Here is a 27,765-nt window from a genome sequence, read left to right on the forward strand (position 1 = left end):
TCTTAAGGCCACGGCTGCTTCCTACCCTCGTGTCTATCCCTACCATTTCTCCCATTCCCTACCAAGGCCCCTGTTCAGCATAGCAGGTGAGGCCGACTGGGCGAGGTACTGGTCATACTCCTCAGTTGTATACCCCGAACCAGAGTCTGAAGCTCCAGGACCCTGCCTTTGAGGCGGTAGAGGTGGGATCCGTCGCTGAGTCCGAGGGAAAAGCCGAACCCGGAGGACAAAATATTAAGAAAAGAATAAGAAGGAGGATAAGAAGAAGAAGAAAAGAAGAAGAACCACGTTAAGACTGAAAGTGAATGACTATTGTTATTGTTATTAACAACGTTGAAAGCACATGATCAGCATAACAGGTGAGGCCGCTTCGGCGGGGTACTGTTCCTCCTACTCAGTTGTTTCCCCGACCCAGAGTCTCATGCTCCAGGCCACTGCCCTTGAGGCGGTAGAGGTCGTATCCCTCGCTGAGTCCGAAGGAAAATCAATCCTCGATGGATAAAGAAAGAAACATTTTTGAACGAGACAGGTCTGTTGCCTGACATTAACTACATCTGCCGTAAGATACAATACTGTTCGCGCCAATAACTATTAATCATGTCCGGTTACATGGTTAAATGGTTAGCGTGCTGGCATTTGGTCGCAGGGGACCCGGGTCCGATTCCCGGCGGGGTCGGGAATTTTTACCACCATTGGTTAATTTCGCTGGTACGGGGACTGGGTAAATGTGTTGTCTTCATCATCATACCATCCTCATCACGATGCGCAGGTCGCCTACGGGTGTCAAATCGAAAGACCTGCACCTGGCGAGCCGAACATGTCCTCGGACACTCCCGGCACTAAAAGCCATACGTGATTCATTTTACTGTTAATTTTTACCAACTAACTGTCTTATACCCAAGGAATTTGTTGTCCTGAGATCTTATTTCTTCTTCTTCTTAATATGTTTACCCTCCAGGGTCGGCTCTTCAATCGGACTCAGGGAGGGATCCCGCCTCTACCGCCTCAAGGGCAGTGTCCTGGAGTTTCAGAATTTGAGTCGAGGATACAACTGGGGAGAATGACCAGTACCTCGCCCAGGCGGCCTCACATGCTATACTCAACGGGAGCCTTGTGGAGGGATGGGAAGATTGGATGAGAAAGGCAAGGAAGAGGGAAGGTAGCGGCCGTGGCCTTAAGTTAGGTACCATGCCTGCATTTGCCTGGGGGAGAAGTGATAAACCACGGAAAACCACTTCCAGGATGGATGGGGTGGGAATCGAACTCACCTCTACTCAGTTGACCTCCCGAGGCTGAGTGGACCGCGTTCTAGCCCTCGGACCACTTTTCAAATTTCGTGGCAGAGCCGGGAATCGAACCCGGACCTCCGGGGGTGGCAGCTAATCACGCTAAACACTACACCACAGAGGTGGACTCTTATTTCACTTGTCTCTTATAATTCATAAACCTGTCATTAGTATAACAATATGTTGTGAAGGATTACTGAAGTGGGCGGTGGAAAGTGTATTAACACAAACGCATCCAAACTATACATATGAGAATGTTAGGTGATGCGGATAATTCACTTTTAACCTCGACTGCATAAGACTGGGGCATTTCTACCTTCTGCCATAATTAAACACCTCACCCCATGCCCTAACAGCCCCCAATGGCCTTGGACTACCAAGCGACCGCTGCACAGTCCGATGGCCTGCAGATTGTGAGGTGTCGTGTGGTGAACACCAAATGTTTCATGGAATGCCGCTATTCAGAGGTCATGTTTTTGTATGCAGAAAATGATCTCTCCACGTTAAAGGATGTTACTGGCACAAATTTAAGCTGAGAGATATCGTCTGCGGGATTCTCCTCCTCGCCGCTGAGGACCTTGCACATTGCGATGAATTTCTTTCCACAACAGACTCAAATTTCCTCATTTCTTTTATTCCAACAATTACTAAATACTATCAGGAATGAATCCAACATGGCTTTGGATATAAGCAAATTGGCAATGTACGTTAGAATCACTGAAGGCACTTAGGGCGTGTCCAGTTTAGCTTAAGCAAGCGACGAGTGCTCACGTGCTGGGTAGAGTGTGCCGGTAGTGCGAGAGGGGCGTGTTGGAAGGGAGTGCAAGTGCGAAGCGGAGAGTGTCGAGGAAGATGATTGGTGTGGAACAATATAGGGCAGTTATAGGAAGATGGACAGGTAGAAGGAATAAAGAAGAAGCGAAAAATGGAGAAAGCAAGATGGAACTGGTTATGAAGGGGGAGACGATTCTGGCGGCAGAGGTGATCATGGTAATGCTAAATATCGGGAAAGTGGAATTGAATACCGGGCCGATCTCTAGTGGAAGCATGAGCTGGGAAGACTTTTAAGTAATTAGGAAGGTGGTAAAAGAGGTGTTAGAAGAAGTTTGCCCGTTTGAGCAAATGAAATATATGATACAGGAGCAAATGAAGGATTTTGATAATATGACGAAATAGTTCCAGGAAAAAACAGACGATGCAACAAACGAAGTGGGAAAAAAACGGGAAAGAAATTGCGGCACTTAGAGAGAAAATAAGAAATTCCGAAGGATAAGAGAGAGGACAAATGAACACAATATATAAAGTGGTGGAGCTGATACAGGGCAAAATGAAAATTAATTTTAGCCAAGCTGATATAGACGATGCGGAAAGATTCGGTATAGTGCAAGGCCTATAAAAGTGAAATTGTTATCTAGTTTGATTGGTGAAATAGTGATCAGAAATGCAGGTAACGTTCAGAGAGGAGAATTTGAATTACGACAGATATGGGAATTGAAGGAATCAAAAATTTAAAAGTTCTTAAGAAATATTTGGTGAAGGCCAGACACTAAGGACTGAAAGCTTACGTTAGTTCACAGCAATTAGTAGTGACTAATGGCAGGTGGATAAGGGTTTGGTCGGTGACAAACTTACTGGAACTGGAAGAAATGATGGAACACGACGAAGATACCGGGACGAGAGTGGAAGAAAGGCTAGTACTGGGAAACCTTCCCGAAATAGATGGTCATGCGGAAAGGGGAAGAACAGGGACGAATGAGGACATAGAAACTGCTTCGAAGGTGACAAGTCCAGAGGAAAGAATGAGAGATGATCGCAGTGTTGCAGTGGTCATACATAGTGATAAAGAGAGGACAGTGGTTAATAGAGAAAGAATGGTATCGCCTAGGACAGCAGTCAGTAGCGATATCAGTGAAGCATGTAAAGAGACTGAATGGGAGGGCTACTTAAGTGAAGTGCAGAAGTACCACGAAGGTCTGAAAGAGATGAAGGAGGTACTTAGTAAAGGGAAGACTTTGAGGAAAGGGGGAAGCACGAGGCTAAAAAAATCTGTGGGGAAGTAAAGATAAAATTGATGTGGGTGTAGTAACGATAAGTAGAAAGTTAAGTAAAGAGAGTCAATAGACCATAGATTAAAGTCATGTAGTGTTAGCAAGTGAGGTAGGTATTAACTAGTTTGGTAAGTATAATATTATTAAGGTGAGATTGTGGATTGTTTTAATTAGTTTGGTATGAATAGTGAAAAATGGCTGCTATAGTGTATGTATATTATAAAGATGTGGAAGGAGGTTGATTTTGAGGTTTATTGTAGGCGAATAAAAGGGGTGAAAGCAGGATGAGATCATGGTTGGAATATGTTTGAATGGCAAGACGTTTATTGACGGTCTTTGTTTTACCTTATTGTGGCTGTAAGGTGGATGGTGTATGGCACGAAATGTCAGTAAAAAATGAGCGTTTTGAAGAAGAAGATTAGGTGGTGAAATGAAATGGCGTATGGCTTTTAGTGCCGGGATATCCCAGGACGGGTTCGGCTCGCCAGTTGCAGGTCTTTCTATTTGACACCCGTAGGGGACCTGCGCGTCGTGATGAGTATGAAATGATGATGAAGACAACACATACACCCAGCCCCGTGCCGTAGGAATTAACCAATTAAGGTTAAAATCCCCGACCCGGCCGGGAATCGAACCCGGGACCCTCTGAACCGAAGGCCAGTACGCTGACCGTTCAGCCAACGAGTCGGACGATTAGGTGGTGGGATGTAAGGAATGTTGACAAGTGAAATGAGAGAAGTAGGAAAATAAGGTATGATTATGGTTGGTATATGCATGTATGGAAAGATGATTATTGCTGCATTATTATATGTGGAGTCCATCTCTGTGGTGTAGTGGTTAGCGTGATTAGCTGCCACCCCCGGAAAAGTGGTACGAGCGCTGGAGCGGGGTCCACTCAGCCTCGGGAGGTCAACTGAGTAGAGGTGGGTTCGCTTTTGCTAAGCCTTCCATGTCATTTCTAGGGCATATTGTGTCGCCCGATGGTGTCGCTGTAGATCATTCTAGAACACAGGCCATCCGTGATTTCAAACCTCGCAAGGACATCAAAGGTACTGCTAGATTCATTGGTATGGTGAACTTCTTCAGGAAATTTATTCCCAACTTTGCTAATAGAGCGGCGCCCTTGAATCTTCTTCGTAGGAAAGTCGTCAAACTTGAGTGGGGGCTTCTCAACAAGCCGCTTTTGAAGACCTGAAATTAGCTCTTTGTAATGCCCCTGTTCTGGCTACGCCGGATTTCTCGAAGAAATTCATCGTCCAAACGGACGCGTCGTCGTTGGCAGTGGCTGCGGTCCTTCTTCAAGAGACTGAACTAGGGAGGCGACCCATCGCCTATGCATCTAGGACTCTTTCGGCTCATGAAACCAAATATTCCGTCTATGAACTTGAGGGTTTGATTGTCCTGTTTGCTTTAGAAATGTTCCGCCTCTATCTGGAACATGTCAAGTTCGACTTGGAGACGGATAACCAAGCCTTAAGTTGGGTCTTAGCTAGGCCGCGTCGTACTGATCGTATAGCCCGGTGGGCCATCAGAATTTCTGCCTTCCAATTTGATGTTAGGCATATAAGGGGAACTGAAAATGTTGTAGCTGATGGACTAAGCCGTATGTTTTCTAATGATGTAGAGCCCCTTGAACAGGAAGACTGTTCTTCACCTCCCGAGTCCATATCTGCTGGCGTAAATGCCATACTAACGGATGCTCCCATGTTGTTTAGGGATCTTGAGAAATATCAACGTGAAGATCCGACGCTGGCTCCTATCATGGAAACCCTTTCTTCTGGGGAACATGTCGTCCCTTATGTATTGAGGAATGGTGTTTTATGTTGCCCGTCGAGGCATGATCAAAAGATGAAAGTTGTAGTTCCAGCTGTTCTTGTACCAATGATCTTCAAGTACTATCATGAGACCCCATTAGAGGGGCATTTAGGTATCTTCAAAACTCGAGAAAATATCCGAGAAATGTTCATCTGGAAAGGTATGGACGGTGAAATTCGTGAATTGGTAAAATCTTGTAAATCTTGTTGGCTTAGTTAACCCTCCATGTCCACTAAACAAGGGCCCTTGTCTTCTCATCAAGCGTCGCGCCCCATGCAGCGTCTTTATATCGACTACGTAGGCCCCTTCCCCCAGTCAAAGGGGAACACTAACAAATTCATTTTGGTGTGTGTAGATGGTTTCACAAGATTTTCTTGTTTATTTCCGACCAAGCTGGCTACCGCTCAGTCCACCATTTCTTGTTTAAATTCTATTTTTGCTTCTTTTGGTCCGTGTCAATATATTGTCTCGGATAATGCTAAAGCCTTCACCTCTACTCTCTTTCGTAAATTCTGTTTTGACCTATCTATCTCACATGTAACAACTTCTGCATACTATCCTCAACCATATCTAGCTGAACGGGTCACTCGTAATCTGAGGTCGGCTCTTACTGCCTATTATCACAAAGATCATTCAAGGTGGGACACGTCCCTGCATTGGTTAGTTTTGCTTTGAATTCGGCGGTTCATGAATCCCATAAATTTACTCCAGCTTCTTTGACATTCAAGTTTGTTCCCAACACGCCGCTCTGTAACCTTTGGTCTTTTAATGATACTCTACCGGAGATAATATATCCAGATAATATTAGAGATATTTGGAAGAATCCAAGGCCAATCTTAAAATTTCTCATGAAAAGTTAGGGAAAGATATGATCGTGGACGGAGGCCCACCAACGTAAAGGTAGGAGACCAAGTTATGATCAAGAATTTTTTTCCCGCGGGCACGCTTGCCCCCAGATTTCATGGGCCGTGCACCGTCTTGGATTTTTTAACGCCGGTGACATTGTTAGTGAGCAATCCAGCCACCGAGAGAATCTTTAGGGTTCACCTGTCCCAGGTGAAACCTGTGTAAATTACTTGCTCCTTGGATCTTTAACATCTTGTAAGAGCCCGAAAAGGTTATATTTTTCTCTAAATCCTAGGCCTTCTGCCTCTTATAGTTTTACATTTCGTTTTTTAATCTGCTCTGTATAAATATTGTGAAATCTTCCCTGAGGTTACTCTGGTGTCCTCTCCGTAAGGCCATTACCAAGCTCCCGTCTCCTGCTAAACCACACCAGTGGCATGAAAATAAAAGTAATGAAATAAGAGTTTCCACGCCGCTGGCCCCTCAGCCTCAACTCCAAGACAGTACCCTAAAACCATTATGGTCCAACACAAGTTCTGCCGCCGAGATCTTAATGTTTCAGTGCTCCCGCAGCCGTGCGGCGCCGTACCGCCACTGAGGTGGGGTACGGGCCCACTCCACTCCAGTGAGGTCAACCAGTGTACGGCGAGCCGGAGTCCTCCTTCCGGCCAAGGCTGATATGCGGCGCACTACCTGCAATTGCTCGAGGACTGTAAACAATCGTCGCGTCTGCGGCATGCTTCACCACGACTACCCCTCTCATATTAGCGGGAGAGGTGTATCTCAGGGTACTTGAGGGGTCCGTGCGGCCTCCTGGAAACAAGCAGTGGCGACAGTTCTCACAGTCAACATTAATCGGACAGCTTATGTACTACTTAAGCTACATGGACATTCCATATCCGCAGTTACTACATTTTTGCTAAAATTAACATTTGGTGGACTCAAAAAAATTTTCCTTTCAAGAATTAAAGTTTTTTCTGAATTCAACTACTACAAACATAGAGACCGTTCATCAAAATCTACTACAAAATGGTTTAAATCTGGACTTAATCTAGTCGCACCCACCTTTATCAAACAACTTCTGAGACCTCCGACTACTGAAAAGTTATATTTTTTCTTCTAATCATTACCTAAAAAATTGGACTTCGTTTTAAAACAAAAATTTTTGTTTTATTCTGTGTCACCCCTTGGAAGGACTTTTTTTTTGGGGGGGGGGGGAGGGCTGTACCGGGCGGGACACCTCCACGACGCAAGTTCAAATCTTGCGCCAATTGAAACTTCTCTACTGGAGAAACTTGGAACTTTAACTACTGAACTAACTCCACGGTTATTCAGAAGATGTCACTGAGTGTTTTTGACTTGCCTTTTTTTTTCAACGATTAAGGAGTGTGGACAATCTCTAACAGATGTCTCTATCAAAAACTATGATAACGCACTCTGGTGTAAAGGAATGTACTCTCCTGAAGAAATATTGTATTCCTAAGTTTTGTTTTTACTAAATTTTGTTCTGTAGTTTGTGGATTGGTAACAGTTATCCTTTCTTTCCGTCTGTTTTGAATGTAACCAATCATGAATTTTTGTAATTAATTTCTGACCAACAATGTCTTTCTTTTTCGATGTTGATGTGTAACTTTTAGCTATCCAATAAAATTGAGGGGGTGTGTCTACTCATTCCTGAAAGGTCTCGAATTTTCCACGAGGGTATAAAAACTGCTGATTTTCTTGTCTCCGTGCCACTAGTATAACATTTAACTCAGTGTGTGAATATGTAGCAGGGGCGGAAGCGCCTCTTTCTTCAAGCAGCAGTTCTTCAACAAGGTAATGGCCTGTTAACATCTTTATTTCTTGCTTGCTCAGCAGTTTAACTCTCGGAGAAGGTTCGAATCCTTTAATATTTAACCCATCTTTTAAAAATGTAAATTCCTTTTCTGTCTGTGTAAAATCTACAAATATCTTTTACTGTGAAGCGGGGATAGAGAGTGCTTCACCCTCTCGAACTCCCCTTCATTTTGAAATGGAGGTGACTACGTTTTCATAACCGTTCTTCTCTTCTTTAATGTAGTAAAGTTTTCTCGTACGGTTCACCTCCCTAGCTTGGGATTAGCCCCTGTATTATCGGCCTAGCGCCACATAGGTTTTAAGACAAAAACTTTGTGTAGGAGTGCAAGTTATCGCCTCCATTCAATTTTGTATTTTGGGCCATTTACTTAACCGGTTTTGTTTTCCTTCCTGCGAAGGCCCAGTAGATTGGGTACGAGGTACCCCTGTACCATTATATGTGTGCCTTGAGGGCAAATGGAAGTGAAATTCGTTGTGGCCTTTGATAGGCTTGAATTTTGAGAGCGGGTCTGCTCTTTCCTAAATTTGATTTCTGTGTGCCTCTAGGAGGCTTAACATGGTAATTGGGAGCAAGTGGTCCTTGGCATGATTGGGGTTTTCTGCCCTTTGTTTGAACTTGGTACATTGGTAAAGTTGGGCTCATAGCTCAAGGATTGTGAGTGTGGGGCTCGAAGTCCAAATCTTGTAACGAACTGTAATTTGTAATTTCTTAATTTATTGATCTGATACTTGGTACCTGTTATACTTTGTTATTGATTGATTTTGAAAAGAAAATATAACCTTTGTTAAAGTTTCAAATTAACTTTAATTTTGTAGTTGAGACCTATTCCAGCCCACTCCTTCTTTCACCTCTAACTACCACGGATATCTCCGTAACATTAAGCATTCAATGTACTGTGGAAGGAATAAGGATCATGGAGTGCAGAAAGAATCGAAGTTAGCATCAGAAATCATCCTCAATAAGGAATTGTTGGAAACGTTTGACGGAAAGCGCCTTCTCGTTTCATGCCACAGGATGTGTATGGCACGCAGGGTTACGTCGTGCATTCCTATCTACGAAATGTCAGTGTAAAATTTGTCACAATTGAAATATACTAATTGCTTTTACACATTTGAAGTCTAAAATCCGCGGTAAATTAAGAAACATTTTATTTTTGGAGAATAACAAGTACTTTTGGTGCTACACTCACAGTAACACACGTATGTCTTCTGTTTGTCTTAGACTTTCAACAATTTCGTGTTTGATGTCTGTGTTCACCGAACTTCTTTGCTTTCGTTTCATTGCTTCACTTGTCAATGACATCATTTCCTGAATTGTATCGCGATATGCAAGTTTTAATAGGAGGCAAAAAGCTATGGCCAAGAATTCTGTGGACTATTTTCGTTCGAACAAAAGTAAAAATTATTTATTGGTGCAGGGATCATGGTATTTTTCTTTCAACAAAAGTCATTTTTGTGGTACTTACGATATTTCTCTGAAATGTGCAGCACCAAGTTGTTGAATGCATCCTTAGTTGTTTTTCCGTCGAGTTCCAGCCACATCACTATAACATGGTCATTTGCCTCACTGAAGAACGAAATAACATCGTGAATGTTGTTGACCTCCATTTTGGTGTTTGAACTGGCCGCTCTAGTCATATGGACAACGATAATGAGAATCCACAGACATATCACTCCCATTCCTCGGTGCTAGCCCTGGACCTCAAGAAATTAACAAAAGACGGCACCAGCAGCGGAATACGACATAAAGGAGTCCTGTCAACAAGCCTTATGTATTTCTCTAATAACGACGGTATTTCTTAATTTACCGCAGATTTTTCACTTCATTTAAGTAAAAGCAATTATTGTGTTCCATTTGTGACACATTTTACAGTGACTTTTCGTAGATAGGTATGCGCGATGTAACCGGCACGCAGTCCAAGTTGACGCTAACAATTAACCTTTACGCACTTGCACTAATAATAAAAGTGCAATATAGATGCATGAAGACTTACCTGTAGGAAAATATTTCTCTGCAATCGAGGCACGTCAAGACTTTAATAAGGTGTGCGTAATCACTACTGCAGTCGTGGCCGAGTGGTTAAGGCGTCTGACTAGAAATCAGATTCCCTCTGGAAGCATAGGTTCGAGTCCCACCGACTGCGAAGGTATCTTTCCCTCTTTCAATTCTACTATCCCACATAATGCAAAAGTGGTGGATGCAAATTTTACTATGTTACTTTCAACATAACTCAACCATGCCTTGGTGATTGTTCTTCATTTCTTAATCCGTATACCTTACAGGGTTGGTGCTTACCTCGGTCTCACCGAGCGATCCTTCCTTTATGCCTTATGGGCAGTGTCCTGGGGCGTGAGACTTTGGGTCTGGGACACAACGGCGAAGGAGGAACGGTACCTCATTCAGGCGGCCTCACCTGCTTTGCTGAACACGGGCATTGTGGAGGAATGGAATGCATAAGCAAGGAAGAAGGAAGGAAGCGGCATTTGCCTGGAAGAGAGGTGGGAAAGCACGGAAAACCACTTCGAGGATGGCTGAGGCGGGAATCGAAACCCCTCTTACCGGGCGAGTTGGCCGTGCGCGTAGAGGCGCGCGGCTGTGAGCTTGCATCCGGGAGATAGTAGGTTCGAATCCCACTATCGGCAGCCCTGAAGATGGTTTTCCGTGGTTTCCCATTTTCACACCAGGCAAATGCTGGGGCTGTACCTTAATTAAGGCCACGGCCGCTTCCTTCCAACTCCTAGGCCTTTCCTATCCCATCGTCGCCATAAGACCTATCTGTGTCGGTGCGACGTAAAGCCCCTAGCAAAAAAAAAAAAAAGAAACCCCTCTTCTCAGTTGACCTCCCGAAGGTGAGTGGGCACCGTTCCAGCCCTCGTACCAGTTTTCAAATTTCGTGGAGGAGCCGGGACGCCCTGGTTCGATTCCCGGCTCTGCCACGAAATTTTCCCCAGTTGTATCCTGCGTCCCAATGTCTCACGCCCACGGACACTGGTCTTGCGGCGGTAGAGGTGGGATCCCTCGCTGGGTACGAAGGGAAACAAACCCTGGTTGGTAAAAGGGTTAAGAAAGGAAAAGAGAAAGAAAGAATGAGAGAAGGAAAGAAAGAAAGAAATAAATAATAATATTGATTGCTTTCCGTTCAACTAACTACTTCAACGGTTTTCGGAGACGCCGAGGTGCCGGATGTTAGTCCCGCAGCAGATCTTTAACGTGCCACTAAATCTTCCGACACGAGGCTGACTTATTTGAGCACCTTTGAATACCATCGGACTGAGCCTTGATCGAAGCTGCTAATTTTGGGCCAGAAGAACAACGAAATAACCGTCTGAGACATTCAGCCCGGCAAGAAAGAAAGACGGAACGATTCTTGATTTCCGTGAGGATCGAAATGTTGTCCCTTGGTCTACGAGACCAGCGCTCTACCACTGAGCTAAAGAGGCAGGTGGGACGAGCAAGTAAATGGCTAATTTGCAACACAATTTTGTTTCTACAATATCTTCTGTGAAGTTCGACCTCACGACCTCTTTTTAACGAGACCGGTACTATACCAATGAGCCAAGAATGCAACTATAGTTCCTGATTATTGGGTTGTGCTAACGCCACCTTTCTTTTGCTTTCTTCCTTTCTTTTTTCTTTCTTAATCCATTCACCCTTCAGGGTTGGTTTTTCCCTCGACTCAGGGAGGGATCCCACCTCTACCGCCCATCTTATTATCACAGTACTTAAATACTGGCCTATGTGGATGTGGAACTCACAACCTCTAGTTTACAATGCCAGTGAGAAAATGAGGCGAATGGTGTTTGTAAGCGATTGCTTACTTTCTAACGTAATGTTGTTACCAGAGGAGAGAATATTAATGCCACCTGTTTGGAGGAAATTCACGACGTCTAGCTTAGAAGACCGTTTTTAATATTTCAAAACAGATATGTGGGACGTGGCATATGATGGTGCAATGCATTTGCTGACAGGCAAGAATAACCTGTCCTTACAAATTATATATGGATCCACAGATAGTGGAGTTACTAGAATGCATCAAGTTCCACTTTGAGCAATAGTAACGTAAGATATTAAAATAAATGTAACAATATTGGAATATTTATTATTTCATAAAAATTTTGAAATTTATTCCCTTTACACTCCAGGGTTGTTTTTCTCCGTAGCATCAGCGAGGGATCCCACCTGGCCTCAACTACAGTGTCTAAAGGCGTGAGACTTTGAGTCGGGGGATACAACTGGGGAGGATGACCAGTACCTCGTCCAGGCAGCCTCACCTGCTAAGCTGAACAGGGCCATTGTGGGGGGTTGGAAAAATCAGAAGAGATAGAAAAGGAAGAGGGAATTAAGCGACCGTGGCCTTACGTTAGGTACCATGCTGGCATTTGCCTGGAGGAGAAGTGGGAAACCACGGAAAACCACTTCCAGGATGGCTGAGGTGGGAATCGAAACTCCTCTACACAGTTGACCTCCCGAGGCTGAGTGGACACCGTTCCAGCACTCTACCATTTTTAAAATTTCGTGGCAGATTCAGCAATCGAACCCGGGCTCACAGCTAATCACACCACAGAGGCGGACGGAGGGCATCTACAAATTATGGTATATGAAATTTAATTTGTATTTGTATGATTTAGTGTCCGTTTCTGTGGTGTAGTGGTTGGTGTGCTTAACTGCCTCCCCCGGAGGCCCGGGTCGGAGATTTTAACCTTGGATGTTTAATTCCCCCGCCCAGGTGCCATTGCACTGTCGCCAACGTTTCTGCAAGTCTCACACAATACAACACAACACAATACAACACAACACAACACAATAACGCGCAGTGTGCTATACACGGCAGATGACCCCTACACTCCTCGGAGGGTGTGCCTTGCAAGGTCTGCGCCAGGCTAGAAATAGTCTTCGATAGAATAATAACATATTTTATACAGGATGAACCGAAATTCGCGCACTAGGGCGCCGCAGCGCGACTCCTCACATGCCAGCAATAGAAAAATTTCTCTCACAAAAGTTCGTCCTGCGAGTGTATCCGGCAGAAAAGGACGTCGAAGTGCGGCAATCTGGCAACACTGTAATCACATGTAGGGTAACTAGCTCTGTCAGCGCATATTAGCTGTCCTGTGTAGTAGGCGTAGTGAATAGAGTTATGGGTTAGCATGCAGGAGTTCGAGGAGTCGATCCTGGATTGAGGGGTATGTATCTTATTTCGTAAATGTATTCCAGGTGGTATGTAATATGGCATTATAATCGTCAACAGCGATTGCAGCGGGTCCTCTAGAAACCATTTGCACTTACATACTGCGATCCTAGAAGAGGACGAGCAATCGTTTTCATTGGTCAGCGTTGAAAGACGCGCTTTCCACGTCGTGGGCGTGCATGTATTCACTATACCAGAGACTACAGAGGCGGACTAAAAATATTATTTCTTTCTGTCTTTCTTTCTTAATCGGTTTACCGTACCTCCAGTGTTGGTGTATCTCTCGTACTCAGTCCTGGAGCATGAGACATTGGATCGGGGGATACAATTGGAGAGGATGACCAGTACCTCTCCCAGGTGACTTCACCAGCTATGCTGAACAGGGGCCTTGGTGGGGGATAGGAAGACTTTGATAAGCTATCTAAGTATAAAATGAACATGATCAGCATAATCATTCATAAAACAAAACTAGTTAAATAAATTTTAATACGAATATTCTCTCAATTCGGAACCACTCGAGAATATTGGACAGACTGACTATAGATTATGTGACCGCCTTAAGTTAGGTACCATCGCGGCATTTGCCAAGAGGAGAAGTGGGAAACCACGGAAAACCACTTCCGGGAAGGCTGAGGTGGGAATCGAACCTACCTCTACTCAGTTGACCTACCGAGGCTGAGTGGACCCCGTTCCAACCCTCGTACTGGGACCTTTCCCACCATCCCCCATAGCTCATGGTACCATGTGCCAACAAAGAGGTGACCCTGTCGGGTCATGAACACATGACACCATGCTCCACGGAAGGCGATGGTCAAGGGACCTTTTCAGCCTGTGACGATTCCCTCTCATTGGGATTGAATAAGTAATCCACTCACATGAGAAGTCAACGCCCTGCGGCCTAGCCAGGTCATTGCTAACTCTCCCGTTCCTAAGATCTGAACCCCGGCTACTCAGAGTCGCAGACCGTCCGCGGCGATAAAAATAAAATATCTTACAACTAACTTAAAGGCATAACATGAACGGAAGAGGTACTGGATGCTAATTATCGGCAAAATTTTTTGGCACGAATAAATTTTCTGAATATTTAATTCACTCCCGTTGAACATATTTACAATCGACAACCTTGAACATCATAGCTAAATTACATCCATTGAAATTTTAATACCAGCCACGGACAACCCCGTCCGGGCTATCACACAAGTGAAATTTTGATCCACATCATTATAAGATTCATTATGTGGTCTATTGACATTACGCTGTTGAATAGTTTAACACAAAAACTATCACCTATTCGGATTAAGCACATGGGTGTTCACATATAACTTCAAACAACTCGGAGACATTTGAGTTGCGTTTACTACACTCTTGGTTGATAAACTTGGTTTCCAGTTTACGGACACGATTATTTTACCTGCTGAGTACGGTAAACACTATTATAATGAACCAAACTTTTTACAAAAATTTATAAGGAAACTATGACCTTACGGATATAAATATTCCCGGGATTAATTCCCAAATTACATATTTAAAACACAGCAAGTTCCACTAATTTACTCTAAGATTAGAGTGGCCACCTACATCGAACATAACACGAGAAATATAATATTTAAAGACATTAAAAAAAATCATAAATGATCAACAACTTCGCGGCGTTACAACCTCTCGCAAAAACATGAAATGCACAAAATTCTAGTTACTGCTAATCACCTCATTTGAGGACTAACTATACACATCCTAGGGCCTGAACCCGCTACTCAAACGAACTACCAAAGGATTGTTCACGAAGTCTCAATTAAACAAATCAATTAGCATCAAAACAACATCCTATTTACACTATTATCACACCTGGAAGAGAAAACACATATTATAACATTTCCCATACATGGTAACTGCATCTGGATTACCATTAGCCGTCGTTTGTGTGACTGACTCCCTTTTGTCGTTTCCGAGGTACGAACGGGAGACCAACAGGTCTCTCGAGTCGGGGAACCTGAAAAATCAAGACCCTATCTATCGCTTCTACATGTGTATGAATTAAGTGTTCCTGCATTCATTCTTTCTTAGCCTTATTAGATTGTGGTAATCGATTAACATAAAACATCTCCTTGAGAAAGACGGCCATGCATTTGTCCTTTAGCAGGCCTGGTTCGGCACGACAAGCGAGCTCCGACCCGACCCGGGGAAGGATGCCATAAATTTCCTTGTCAACCGCCCTCACGCCGGCCACATACTTCTTTCTTTAAAACCCAACATTAGTACGTTTACAAAAGCCTATTCAGTGGGCCAATTTATTCACGCGAACAAAAATAACAAATACAAACAGGTGCATAGAATTATGCTCTAACCCGCTCAGGTATTCTTCATCGGACCAATCTCTCAACCTTTGGGCCGTTACATCATTTTACTCTCTCTCTCTCTCTCTCTCTCTCTCTTATATAGGAGTCCGGAGTTCCATCCTCGTGCCTCTCATAGTAAAACTACCACAATCCACGGGCTAGCAAACTAGAGTGTAATAACCTCACAGAATTTACTAATAACAATAGTCGTAATAATCACCATAATGATAATAATAATAATAATAATAATAATAATAATAATAATAATAATAATAATAATAATACGGACTATGTACCTGACATGAAGTTATAATTCTTTAATAGATCGGCATAAGATTATCCGACCAAACTGATTAATTTAAATGAAATAAAATGAACTACCAAAAAGGTATTTAAGCAATCACAAAATAAAATTTTCTTTAACAGGGGCATTAGCTAGAGTTGGTGGGGTGGACATTTGTTCCTCGGTGCCATGACTCTTCACACACATATTGGACAGCAACGCCTTAAGTTATCATGCATAAAATACAACTACTTTACATTAAAACGAGTACTTCATCTATCCAACTTTATCTGGTTCACAGGATATATGTCAAAGATTCTTGCGTCATCTTAACCTGACTTCTTTCATATATCTCACCAAGAACGAAGGCTCCTTTATTACCTCAACGAAATTAATTAGCCTTTTCCCCCCGTCTCCTCTGACAGTACTCATAAAACAAGGATATAATCATGCTCGTGCAATAAAGACAACTAGATGGGAAATTCATACTCTATTCCTAATTTGTTTCCTTCCCAAACAACTTTAAAAGGTTAAACTAAAATAAAATACCGACCACTCTAATCACTACTTTAATTATTCAATATAAACTCATCCCATGCTATTCCTATATTCTGACATGGTTTATCTACAGGGAATATCAATATCATAAGATCATAATTTTGTACTCAACATGTTGGTCCGTTGTCCATCGTATGCTGTTCGAGCCCCGAGGGGAGCTGCCTCGGAGGTCTTAGCCCATCATGGTGAAGTGGAAAGTCGCTGGTTCAAGACGTTCCATGATGCTCCTGGAATAATCCATAGCGTTGGGGTTTGAACACTGAAATGACACTGTTTACACTTTTTTTACAAAACTTCCTCCACTCACGTTACAGGCAAATTTTCCTTTCTTCTAACCAGTATGAAAGTTATGAATGTATACGATACCCTGGTACAGGACGTAGCTAGTCTATCCTAATCTGACATATGCAATTCCGAGCTCACAGTTTCATTACCGGAACAGTTTAACCTCCCGCATTACCCCAAGGTGGGCAACTTATGTTTATTCTCAACCCTGTCTGGTATGCTTTGATCAGCGCGCTCTTCAGACTACGCTGTTCTGAAGCTCGATAAACGTTGATACAATTTTGTTTATGTGATAACCACTAATTCTTCGTACCCTCACTATTCACTCGCCTGCCGATTACACAGTTTATAACATAGATTATAATTAAGAAGCTCTCTACCTCCACTACGGGGTACCGATTGAAAAACAACGTTCCACGTTCGACAGACGGCAATTCATTGTTTCACAGTTCTCGGTGCAAATTTATGCCACTCACGATCCTTCGTGTCGCACCGCGATCAAACTCTAGATGCGCACATCATGTTTACACAGTACAGATTTTTACTGCAGATTCGCACGGAAATCCGACTGTTCACACTCCCGCTTACAGAACTTTTTCACACAAAGAGAGGGAAATCAGACCAAAAATCGGCCGTGTGGTCACCTCGTAGACTCCTCGCAGACTGGAGTCCACCCTCATATGTGCAGGCAAATATAAAGGCTTCCTAGGGTGGGGAATGCTTGGGGAGACATCACCCTCCTACACATTTCAGTTTTCCAGATCCACAAGGCTTACGAATCCCAGCGATGCGGCAACTTGTGTGGCCAACTACTCCAAAATACACGCTATAATGCGGAACTCAGGATGATCGGTGGATTTGTCGTAATTAATTCCAATACAATCGGGGTGGGGGTAGTACTCGCTATGAGCATTTGGCGACCCTGTAGGCGTGGGTACGCGTGGTGGTTACGTAATCTTATGAAGGTGCATTTTCGTAGGCGAGATTATTCTACCTTGTTTTTCAATTTTGCCATTCATCCAATATTCCTCTTATTACTCTGCCGTATGTTTTCCGGTTAGTTTAGCCTCTATTGAGCTGGAAATACCCCTGAAATCGCCCCATCGCTTTGGCATCGCTGTGCGTTGGCATATGTTTTCAATATGGAGTCGGCAAAATTGTGTTCTTCTTCCCCTTTTTCCATGATACGCGCGCAGTTCGGGAGTTTTTTTAAGCCACCCACTGGGAGATCTAGGCGCCTCTATGTCGCGAAGTGTTATGCAATAGGACGCTACTGCCAGCATCCACACAAAGGAAGCTACAAGCCTACTAATTTCTTAAATATATAATTCGAAATAATTATTCATATGACTATACGGTCACATCTGCCCCTCCATTGGTTTCAAGAAATTTGGAACGGATTTACGAATTTCTTGGTTTTAAAATTTTGCTTTAAGGAACGTCTCCTCTGTGTGTACTTAATCTTTGAGTCTCTAAATTCAGCCAGGCATTTTCTCTTTTGAGAAGGAAACATATCCGTCCCAAGGCTTCACGCTTCTGATACAATCCTAGGCATTCTTCACAACACTGGCCATCTTGGTTCTCCTGCTCGACCGTTGACATCACGTGGACCATTGCATCCTCTTGAACGTCCTCTTCCTCGTCCAATGGATCCTCATCTTCGTCTCTCTCCAGGTCATCTCCCTCTTCTTCGACGTTCTCATCCACCTGATTGGCGTCGATTCTGCTGCTACCTGGAGGATGGTATACTTTCAAATTTGCGGCGTTGTACACTGTCTCAGTTGTGCCGTCCATACTCTGGACCTTGTACGAGTTATTATCCAGATTTTCGATGACCCTATACGGCCCAATGTATAGCTCCGCAAACTTGTGATAGATTTTATTTGCGGGATCGGAGATCGCTGGTCGTTTAACAAGGACGAGTTCACCAACTCGTAGCGGACGATGGTACCTTTTCCCACGCAGACGTCGTAATCTCTTTTCCGCCTGTTCCTTCAAGTATTCTGCCGTCGTTTGGATGCAGAGTTCCGCGGATAAGCGGGGGTCTTGGGGACATTGGATCACGTTCACCCAGGGTCTCTTGGGCACTTCATCGAAATGAACGACGCTTGGGATCATCCCAGTTGATTCGTGGACTGTCCCATTAACACACTCCTCAATGATAGGGAGGACGTCCACCCATCGCCAATGTTGACAGGAACAGTAGATTCGGCAGAATTTGCCTATTTCCCGCATGATCCGCTCAGCTGGATTGGATTCGGGATGGCGAATCGAACTCAAATGATGCTTCACCCCTAGCCGTTCAATATCCCTTTTAAAAGCTCCGGAGGTAAATTGGGAACCGTGGTCTGTTAAAATACACTCCGGTTTACCCATCCTCGGAATGATTTTATTCTTTATCTGATTTATGACAGCTCTGGTATTTGCTTTTTGTACAGGGCAAAGTTGGATGAACTTTGAAAAAACATCGACGCACACCAAAATATGCTGCATTCCGCGTCGTGCCTTGGGCAAAGGACCGTAAAAATCTAGCGCGAAGAGCTCTTTAGGCTCCTCCGGCAACAAAGGTCGTGGCAGTTGTTTCAGCAAAAAGGTGTTGTGTTTCACCCGCTGGCATATATCGCATGTCATCAATACACGGCGGACAATCTTCCTCAAATTTGGCCAAATGAAGGTTTCCTTTAACGTCGATACAACCTTGTCGATCCCGGCGTGACCAATGGCTCGGTGGGCCAACCAGATTAAGTCTTCATGTAATACGGGCGGCACTACAATCCTGTATCGAGTGTGGTTATCATCGACAAATTTGTGTAGAATCCCATTGAAGTAATTGTATCGTTCTGCCTTCTTCTCTATTTCTGAGTACTCGGCGGTACCTGGTTGTATCTTCCGCTTGAAGAACTTGATCAACTTCCCTGTTTCCGGATCTCTTTCTTGCTCCTCCCCTATAGTCCTCAACTTCTCTAGCGTGGCCTGGTCTTCATCTTCTAGTTGGATGTGGAAAATGGAAGTTTCGCTGGGGTCCGGGTTTCGACTCAATGCATCCGCGATAATGTTGTTTTTCCCAGCACAATGCTCTACTGTTAAGTCATACTGCTGGACGAAAAGACACCAACGATTGACCCTTTCGCTCGTCATTGTCGACTTGAGCATGAACGTTAACGCCTTATGGTCCGTCCGTAGGACAATGGGGAAGCCGTAGATATACTTCCGCCAATGACCTAGGGCTGTGACGATGGCCAACATCTCGAGTTCAGTCACTGTGTATTTGAGCTCGTGAGTTCTCAATTTTCGGCTCATAAATGCCAGATACGTGATCTTTGGTCGTGCCTCTGGGTCTTCTTGGTACAACACGGCACAGACCCCAATTTTCGATGCGTCCGTTTGCACGATGAATTTCTTTGAATAATCTGGGTAACCTAATTTGACGCTGTTGGCGAGGAGTTCCTTCGTCTTATCGAAAGCAGCTTCGCATTCCTCGTTCCACTTCCAACGGTTATTTTTCTTTAGCAAATTTTGGAGGGGTGCTACGACTTCGGTATACCCAGGACAATGATCAGAAAAGAAGTTACAGATCCCTAGAAATTGCCGAACATGCTTGACCCTAGTTGGTCTTGGAAAGTTTTGGATTGCTTGAATTTTTACGGGGTTTGGGATCACGCCATCGGCATCAATCACGTGTCCCAAAAATAAAATACTCCTTTGACAAAACTGTGACTTTGAAAGGTTGACTTTAAAGTTGTTTCGATCCAGATCGAGCAAGAGCTTCTTGATCTTCTCGAGATGATCCTCGACTGTCTCAGATGCCACCAGAATGTCATCAATGTACCTTACCGTAAATGCCTTTACCTCGTCGCTAAGGTTTCTATCAAGAGCTCGGATAAGAGCGGATCCCGCGTTCATAATGCCGAACGGAAGACGATGAAGACGTACGTCGTTTGGTCAAACATAAACCCCGTCAAAATTTTGGTCCTCGGGTCTAACTCTACGTGATGAAAAGAGGAAGTTAAGTCGACCCCAGAAAACAATTTCATATGCCGAAATTTCTTCAGGATGTCCTTGATACAGGGGGCTTGATCATACTGGGGGACTAAGCGCTTATTAATGGCCCTCGCGTCAAGGCAAACGCGAAGGGACCCATTCGCTTTCTCCACGATTACGAGTGGGTTCAGAAAAGGTGTTGGTGACTTCATAATCAAACCACTAGCCTCCATCTCGCTAATTATTTGACTGACTTTGTCATGATACTTTTCTGGTACCGGATACGGGCGTTGCTTAAATGGTTCCCAACTGTTTACTACCAAGGTATACTGGAAATTTGGGATCTTCCCCGGTCGTGAACCGAAAACTTCTTTGCATTGTTCTAAAATTTTGAGTAATTGATCCTTCTCATTTTCCCCAATTTTGGCTTCATGAATTTTTCCTTGAATTGTTGAATCCAACGATGGTTCCTCTTCTGTTTCCAATGCGGCGATTGTCATTCCAGATTCCTCAAAAACGTTGTGGCACATTCCGTCCACTCCTATCCAGTTTTCCTCTCCCTCCGTGTTTCCTGAACAGAGCTGCGTCATCCAAATCCTTTCCTCGGTTTCTAAGTCTTCAAAATCATTTAACTTTATCTCAGTTTGGGCCGACTCCAACTTCCATATTGATATGGGCTTTATATTCCCTTAGGAAATCTGAACCGATGATAATATTATATTCCATTTTGGATAACACGATAAACGGGTGGGAAATAATATCCTTCCCAATCTCCAGATCCAAATACGCTTGACTATTGCAGATCGTGGTCCTGTCAGGAATTACCCCACGAACTTTGACATTTGATATTGGGATAACCGGGATATCATTTTTGGATTGAAGTTCTTGTAATAGTGTTCTAGAAACGACGCTCACGCTGGCTCCCGTATCCACAAGACAACGAACTCGGACCCCATGGACTCTGATATAGATCACAGGCAATTCCCTCACGACCTTGATGTCGGTTTGAAACGTATCTTCCAATAACTCATCAGATTGTACCACCCACGTGTCGATCGTGATCACTGTCCATGACAATGTTTGAGGGTCGATAGCCTTCGAAAATTCGGCTATCTCCTCATCTAGTACTTCGGCTTTTTTTTTAGACGATCTCCCTCAGCCGCCTCATATTCTGGCGCACGGGGATCTAATCTACTTTGACTTGCATTGTGTTGTTGCAATGCAAGGCTTTCAGCCCCTTTACATTCGGTCGTCTGAGTTAATCGCCTAATGGGCTGCTCCCATATGTCCTTAACATTTTGTGATGCACTTAGCTCCCGGACGTACTGTTGTGACTCCCTTTTTCTGTCCTGAAGGTCGCCCTGGTAGTATTCCCTACGCTGTTGGGAATTGCCGTCATTGCGCGGTTGCCATTTTGGATATGGTCGACGCTCTCTATTATTACCATTTTGCTTATAAGCCGGTCTATCATATTTACGTCTGGACTCTTCCCATGGTCGAGACCTCCACCTCGCATCTCTTGGGTTTCGGTTCCCAACGTACAGCTCCCGTGTACTTGTTCCCTGATCTTTCTGGCTGGTTGAATTAGCACTCCCTTGGCAATCCAAAACGTTGACCATCTCTGTCTGCCTAGTTCGTATATGCTGCCCACTGGACGTTTGGTCAAGGTGCCGCAACACCTGTTCCATTTCCACCGCCGTCTTTACGTTCGCGGCTATTAACATGCGTTGAACGTCGGCGGGAAATTGCTTACTAATGGCTGCCATTAGCTCAATTTCTGCCGGGGGATTGTCTAGTTCTCTCATCTTGACTAGCTGCCCAGTGAAGTACTCACAGAAGCGCGTTGGGCCAGTCATGGAGTACCGACGAGAGTACAACTCCAATCGCAACCCCTGTTGAGTCTGCATTCCCCAATACTTATCCAGAAATGCCCTTTTAAAGCTCTCATAACCATCAAAGCAGTACCGGAACGCTTGGAACCAAACGAGGGCCTGGTCTTCCAAAAACCTTTCCACAACCCTCAATTTTCGCTCTGGCGTTATCCGATGATCGGCCATATATCCGTCCATTTCGAGCAAAAATTTCTTTGGAGTCATGTTCCCCCCAGGTTTAAACCGTTTCGGCTTATCTTCCGCCATCTTCATCATATTGTAAATGGGTAGTGGTTCAATGGGAATTGACGTCGAATTGTGCATTTGCGTTCCAGATGACTGTTCCTGACTGGTATTAATCCTAGCAAAAAGATCTGTTCCTTCCGGTTCCATATTCATTTCGAAAGGGTTAACGGGGCTCGATTTTATCGGACTGAACTCCTTTCCCTTTCCGTGAAAATCCTCCCGTACTTTCAATTTTCCTACCTCTTCTCTCAACTCTTGGATGAGGTTTTCATGGGTATCTACCCTAATTTTCGCCTTCTGGATTTTATGGGACCAATCCTCGATCCTATCCGATATTTGGTCGTCCCTCTTATGAACCTCTTCTCGGATCGAAATTATTTCTTCGGTCGTTATTTCTTTGACTTTGGATATCTGCTTCTCTATTGGCTCAGCAAATTCCTTACGCACCGCCACGGCTTGATGTTGCACATCACACAGTTTGCTCTGAGCCTGACATATCTCCCCCTTAGTTGCTACAATCTCCCTACTGGTAGTTTCCTGATATGCCACTGTCGCTCTAATGTGTTCCTCGAGTTGCTCCGCCATACTGATAGTTTGGGCTTCAATACGATCTACACGCTCAACCGCTGTGTTGATCATCTTGCCGAAATTTTCCTGTTTTTCCTCTACACCGTCTACTCGCGCTCCTAATTGCTCGGTAACCTTTTCACAACGTTCTCGATCGACTTTAAGTTGGTCGACTAGTTCGTTCTGACGTTCAGTCATTCGCTCGAACCGCTCCTCAAAGTCACCTAGCCGTTTATTGATCCCCTCTCTCCCTTCCTTGCATTCCTCCTGTACCTTCTCTATCATTTCTTTAATGTTTCCCTGAATATCCTCACTAGTCTCATTTAGTTTCGCCTGCATGTCTTCGTTATTTTCACGCATCAGTTCCTTCATACCCTGCATGTCTTCGTTATTCTGATTTATTTTCGCCAAAATGTTTTCGCTATTAACGCGAATCATCTCCTGCATCCATTCTTTCATCTGTTCTAATTCCATTACGAACACAATTTTCATTAAATGAGCCCCCCTTTAGACTCGAACTTAGGACCTGGGTCAATTAACTCGAAACCAAGTTTTCTTCAAGGTTGTTTCCCCCCCTCAACTTCGAAGATTTCTGCAATTTAATAGAATGAAGTCCAAAACGTAGCCACAAAAAGGAAACGCTAACTCGAAGTTGCCTAACTTTTACACCCCTGTTGCACCGGGAGCATAATCAAAATTAAAGAAAGTAGCCATAATACTTAACGATAGAATTTTGAATACATTAGCTATCCGAAAATAAAATACCAACACAGGTGGTATATGCCAATAAATTAGGTCATCCTTCCAGCATTGAGGCAGATACACCTGAGACAATGGGTAATACCGTCCCAAGACTTTCCGTCTGAAGCCTAATCTACTGCATCTTCAGAATCAGCTCAAAGGCCTGAGGTCACCTTGGCTACTCAGCGGAGAATCTAACTCGTCACATGCATAAACACTCACTATTAGCAATGAGGCCTATTGCAAGTAGTACCTCCTGACTAATACCCATGAATATGGTTACCTGAAGGGTATCAATATTCGTTTTCCCTCAGATTCGGGAAAATCACTCCATTGTTTCCCTGATTCAATAGAATCCTTGTATTACTTTCTGGGTACGTCAATTGCTATGAATGACCGTCATGGCTATTGCCGTAGCAATAATAATAATAATAATAATAATAATAATGATAATAATAATAATAATAATAATAATAATAATAATAATAACAACCATGACATACGACAATCTTCGCCGTAACCATACAAATTAAAATTTTCTGTCACTCGTCATTCATTTTCACCTATTGGTCCAATCATGTGCATCCAGTAATATGAACTAAATCAGTTCGTTATCATAATTGGCCATTCCTACAAATTTTTAATTCTGGCATTACCATGCCATGCGCCCATTTTTCAAAAAATAAAAAACCGAAAATGCCCACCGAAAAAACCGAAAAAACCTACTGGAAATGCCGAAATTGCCAACACGAAGGGCGCCATATGGGACCTTTCCCACCATCCCCCATAGCTCATGGTACCATGTGCCAACAAAGAGGTGACCCTGTCGGGTCATGAACACATGACACCATGCTCCACGGAAGGCGATGGTCAAGGGACCTTTTCAGCCTGTGACGATTCCCTCTCATTGGGATTGAATAAGTAATCCACTCACATGAGAAGTCAACGCCCTGCGGCCCAGCCAGGTCATTGCTAACTCTCCCGTTCCTAAGATCTGAACCCCGGCTACTCAGAGTCGCAGACCGTCCGCGGCGATAAAAATAAAATATCTTACAACTAACTTAAAGGCATAACATGAACGGAAGAGGTACTGGATGCTAATTATCGGCAAAAAATTTTGGCACGAATAAATTTTCTGAATATTTAATTCACTCCCGTTGAACATATTTACAATCGACAACCTTGAACATCATAGCTAAATTACATCCATTGAAATTTTAATACCAGCCACGGACAACCCCGTCCGGGCTATCACACAAGTGAAATTTTGATCCACATCATTATAAGATTCATTATGTGGTCTATTGACATTACGCTGTTGAATAGTTTAACACAAAAACTATCACCTATTCGGATTAAGCACATGGGTGTTCACATATAACTTCAAACAACTCGGAGACATTTGAGTTGCGTTTACTACACTCTTGGTTGATAAACTTGGTTTCCAGTTTACGGACACGATTATTTTACCTGCTGAGTACGGTAAACACTATTATAATGAACCAAACTTTTTACAAAAATTTATAAGGAAACTATGACCTTACGGATATAAATATTCCCGGGATTAATTCCCAAATTACATATTTAAAACACAGCAAGTTCCACTAATTTACTCTAAGATTAGAGTGGCCACCTACATCGAACATAACACGAGAAATATAATATTTAAAGACATTAAAAAAAATCATAAATGATCAACAACTTCGCGGCGTTACAACCTCTCGCAAAAACATGAAATGCACAAAATTCTAGTTACTGCTAATCACCTCATTTGAGGACTAACTATACACATCCTAGGGCCTGAACCCGCCACTCAAACGAACTACCAAAGGATTGTTCACGAAGTCTCAATTAAACAAATCAATTAGCATCAAAACAACATCCTATTTACACTATTATCACACCTGGAAGTGAAAACACATATTATAACATTTCCCATACATGGTAACTGCATCTGGATTACCATTAGCCGTCGTTTGTGTGACTGACTCCCTTTTGTCATGTCCGAGGTACGAACGGGAGACCAACAGGTCTCTCGAGTCGGGGAACCTGAAAAATCAAGACCCTATCTATCGCTTCTACATGTGTATGAATTAAGTGTTCCTGCATTCATTCTTTCTTAGCCTTATTAGATTGTGGTAATCGATTAACATAAAACATCTCCTTGAGAAAGACGGCCATGCATTTGTCCTTTAGCAGGCCTGGTTCGGCACGACAAGCGAGCTCCGACCCGACCCGGGGAAGGATGCCATAAATTTCCTTGTCAACCGCCCTCACGCCGGCCACATACTTCTTTCTTTAAAACCCAACATTAGTACGTTTACAAAAGCCTATTCAGTGGGCCAATTTATTCACGCGAACAAAAATAACAAATACAAACAGGTGCATAGAATTATGCTCTAACCCGCTCAGGTATTCTTCATCGGACCAATCTCTCAACCTTTGGGCCGTTACATCATTTTACTCTCTCTCTCTCTCTCTCTCTCTCTTATATAGGAGTCCGGAGTTCCATCCTCGTGCCTCTCATAGTAAAACTACCACAATCCACGGGCTAGCAAACTAGAGTGTAATAACCTCACAGAATTTACTAATAACAATAGTCGTAATAATCACCATAATGATAATAATAATAATAATAATAATAATAATAATAATAATAATAATAATAATAATAATACGGACTATGTACCTGACATGAAGTTATAATTCTTTAATAGATCGGCATAAGATTATCCGACCAAACTGATTAATTTAAATGAAATAAAATGAACTACCAAAAAGGTATTTAAGCAATCACAAAATAAAATTTTCTTTAACAGGGGCATTAGCTAGAGTTGGTGGGGTGGACATTTGTTCCTCGGTGCCATGACTCTTCACACACATATTGGACAGCAACGCCTTAAGTTATCATGCATAAAATACAACTACTTTACATTAAAACGAGTACTTCATCTATCCAACTTTATCTGGTTCACAGGATATATGTCAAAGATTCTTGCGTCATCTTAACCTGACTTCTTTCATATATCTCACCAAGAACGAAGGCTCCTTTATTACCTCAACGAAATTAATTAGCCTTTTCCCCCCGTCTCCTCTGACAGTACTCATAAAACAAGGATATAATCATGCTCGTGCAATAAAGACAACTAGATGGGAAATTCATACTCTATTCCTAATTTGTTTCCTTCCCAAACAACTTTAAAAGGTTAAACTAAAATAAAATACCGACCACTCTAATCACTACTTTAATTATTCAATATAAACTCATCCCATGCTATTCCTATATTCTGACATGGTTTATCTACAGGGAATATCAATATCATAAGATCATAATTTTGTACTCAACATGTTGGTCCGTTGTCCATCGTATGCTGTTCGAGCCCCGAGGGGAGCTGCCTCGGAGGTCTTAGCCCATCATGGTGAAGTGGAAAGTCGCTGGTTCAAGACGTTCCATGATGCTCCTGGAATAATCCATAGCGTTGGGGTTTGAACACTGAAATGACACTGTTTACACTTTTTTCACAAAACTTCCTCCACTCACGTTACAGGCAAATTTTCCTTTCTTCTAACCAGTATGAAAGTTATGAATGTATACGATACCCTGGTACAGGACGTAGCTAGTCTATCCTAATCTGACATATGCAATTCCGAGCTCACAGTTTCATTACCGGAACAGTTTAACCTCCCGCATTACCCCAAGGTGGGCAACTTATGTTTATTCTCAACCCTGTCTGGTATGCTTTGATCAGCGCGCTCTTCAGACTACGCTGTTCTGAAGCTCGATAAACGTTGATACAATTTTGTTTATGTGATAACCACTAATTCTTCGTACCCTCACTATTCACTCGCCTGCCGATTACACAGTTTATAACAT

The 27,765-nt window shown here is 43.3% G+C and overlaps 1 non-coding gene across 1 annotated transcript; it reads left to right on the forward strand.

Annotated features, from left to right (window-relative positions):
* The first annotated feature begins 9,896 nt into the window (after window positions 1-9,896).
* Window positions 9,897-9,978, forward strand: TRNAS-AGA (transfer RNA serine (anticodon AGA)). The gene has a single exon. It is a non-coding gene; the product is annotated as a tRNA-Ser (tRNA).
* The last annotated feature ends 17,787 nt before the right edge of the window (window positions 9,979-27,765 follow it).

This window comes from Anabrus simplex, chromosome 3 (genome assembly GCF_040414725.1).
Source record: "Anabrus simplex isolate iqAnaSimp1 chromosome 3, ASM4041472v1, whole genome shotgun sequence".
NCBI classification, from domain to species: domain Eukaryota; kingdom Metazoa; phylum Arthropoda; class Insecta; order Orthoptera; family Tettigoniidae; genus Anabrus; species Anabrus simplex.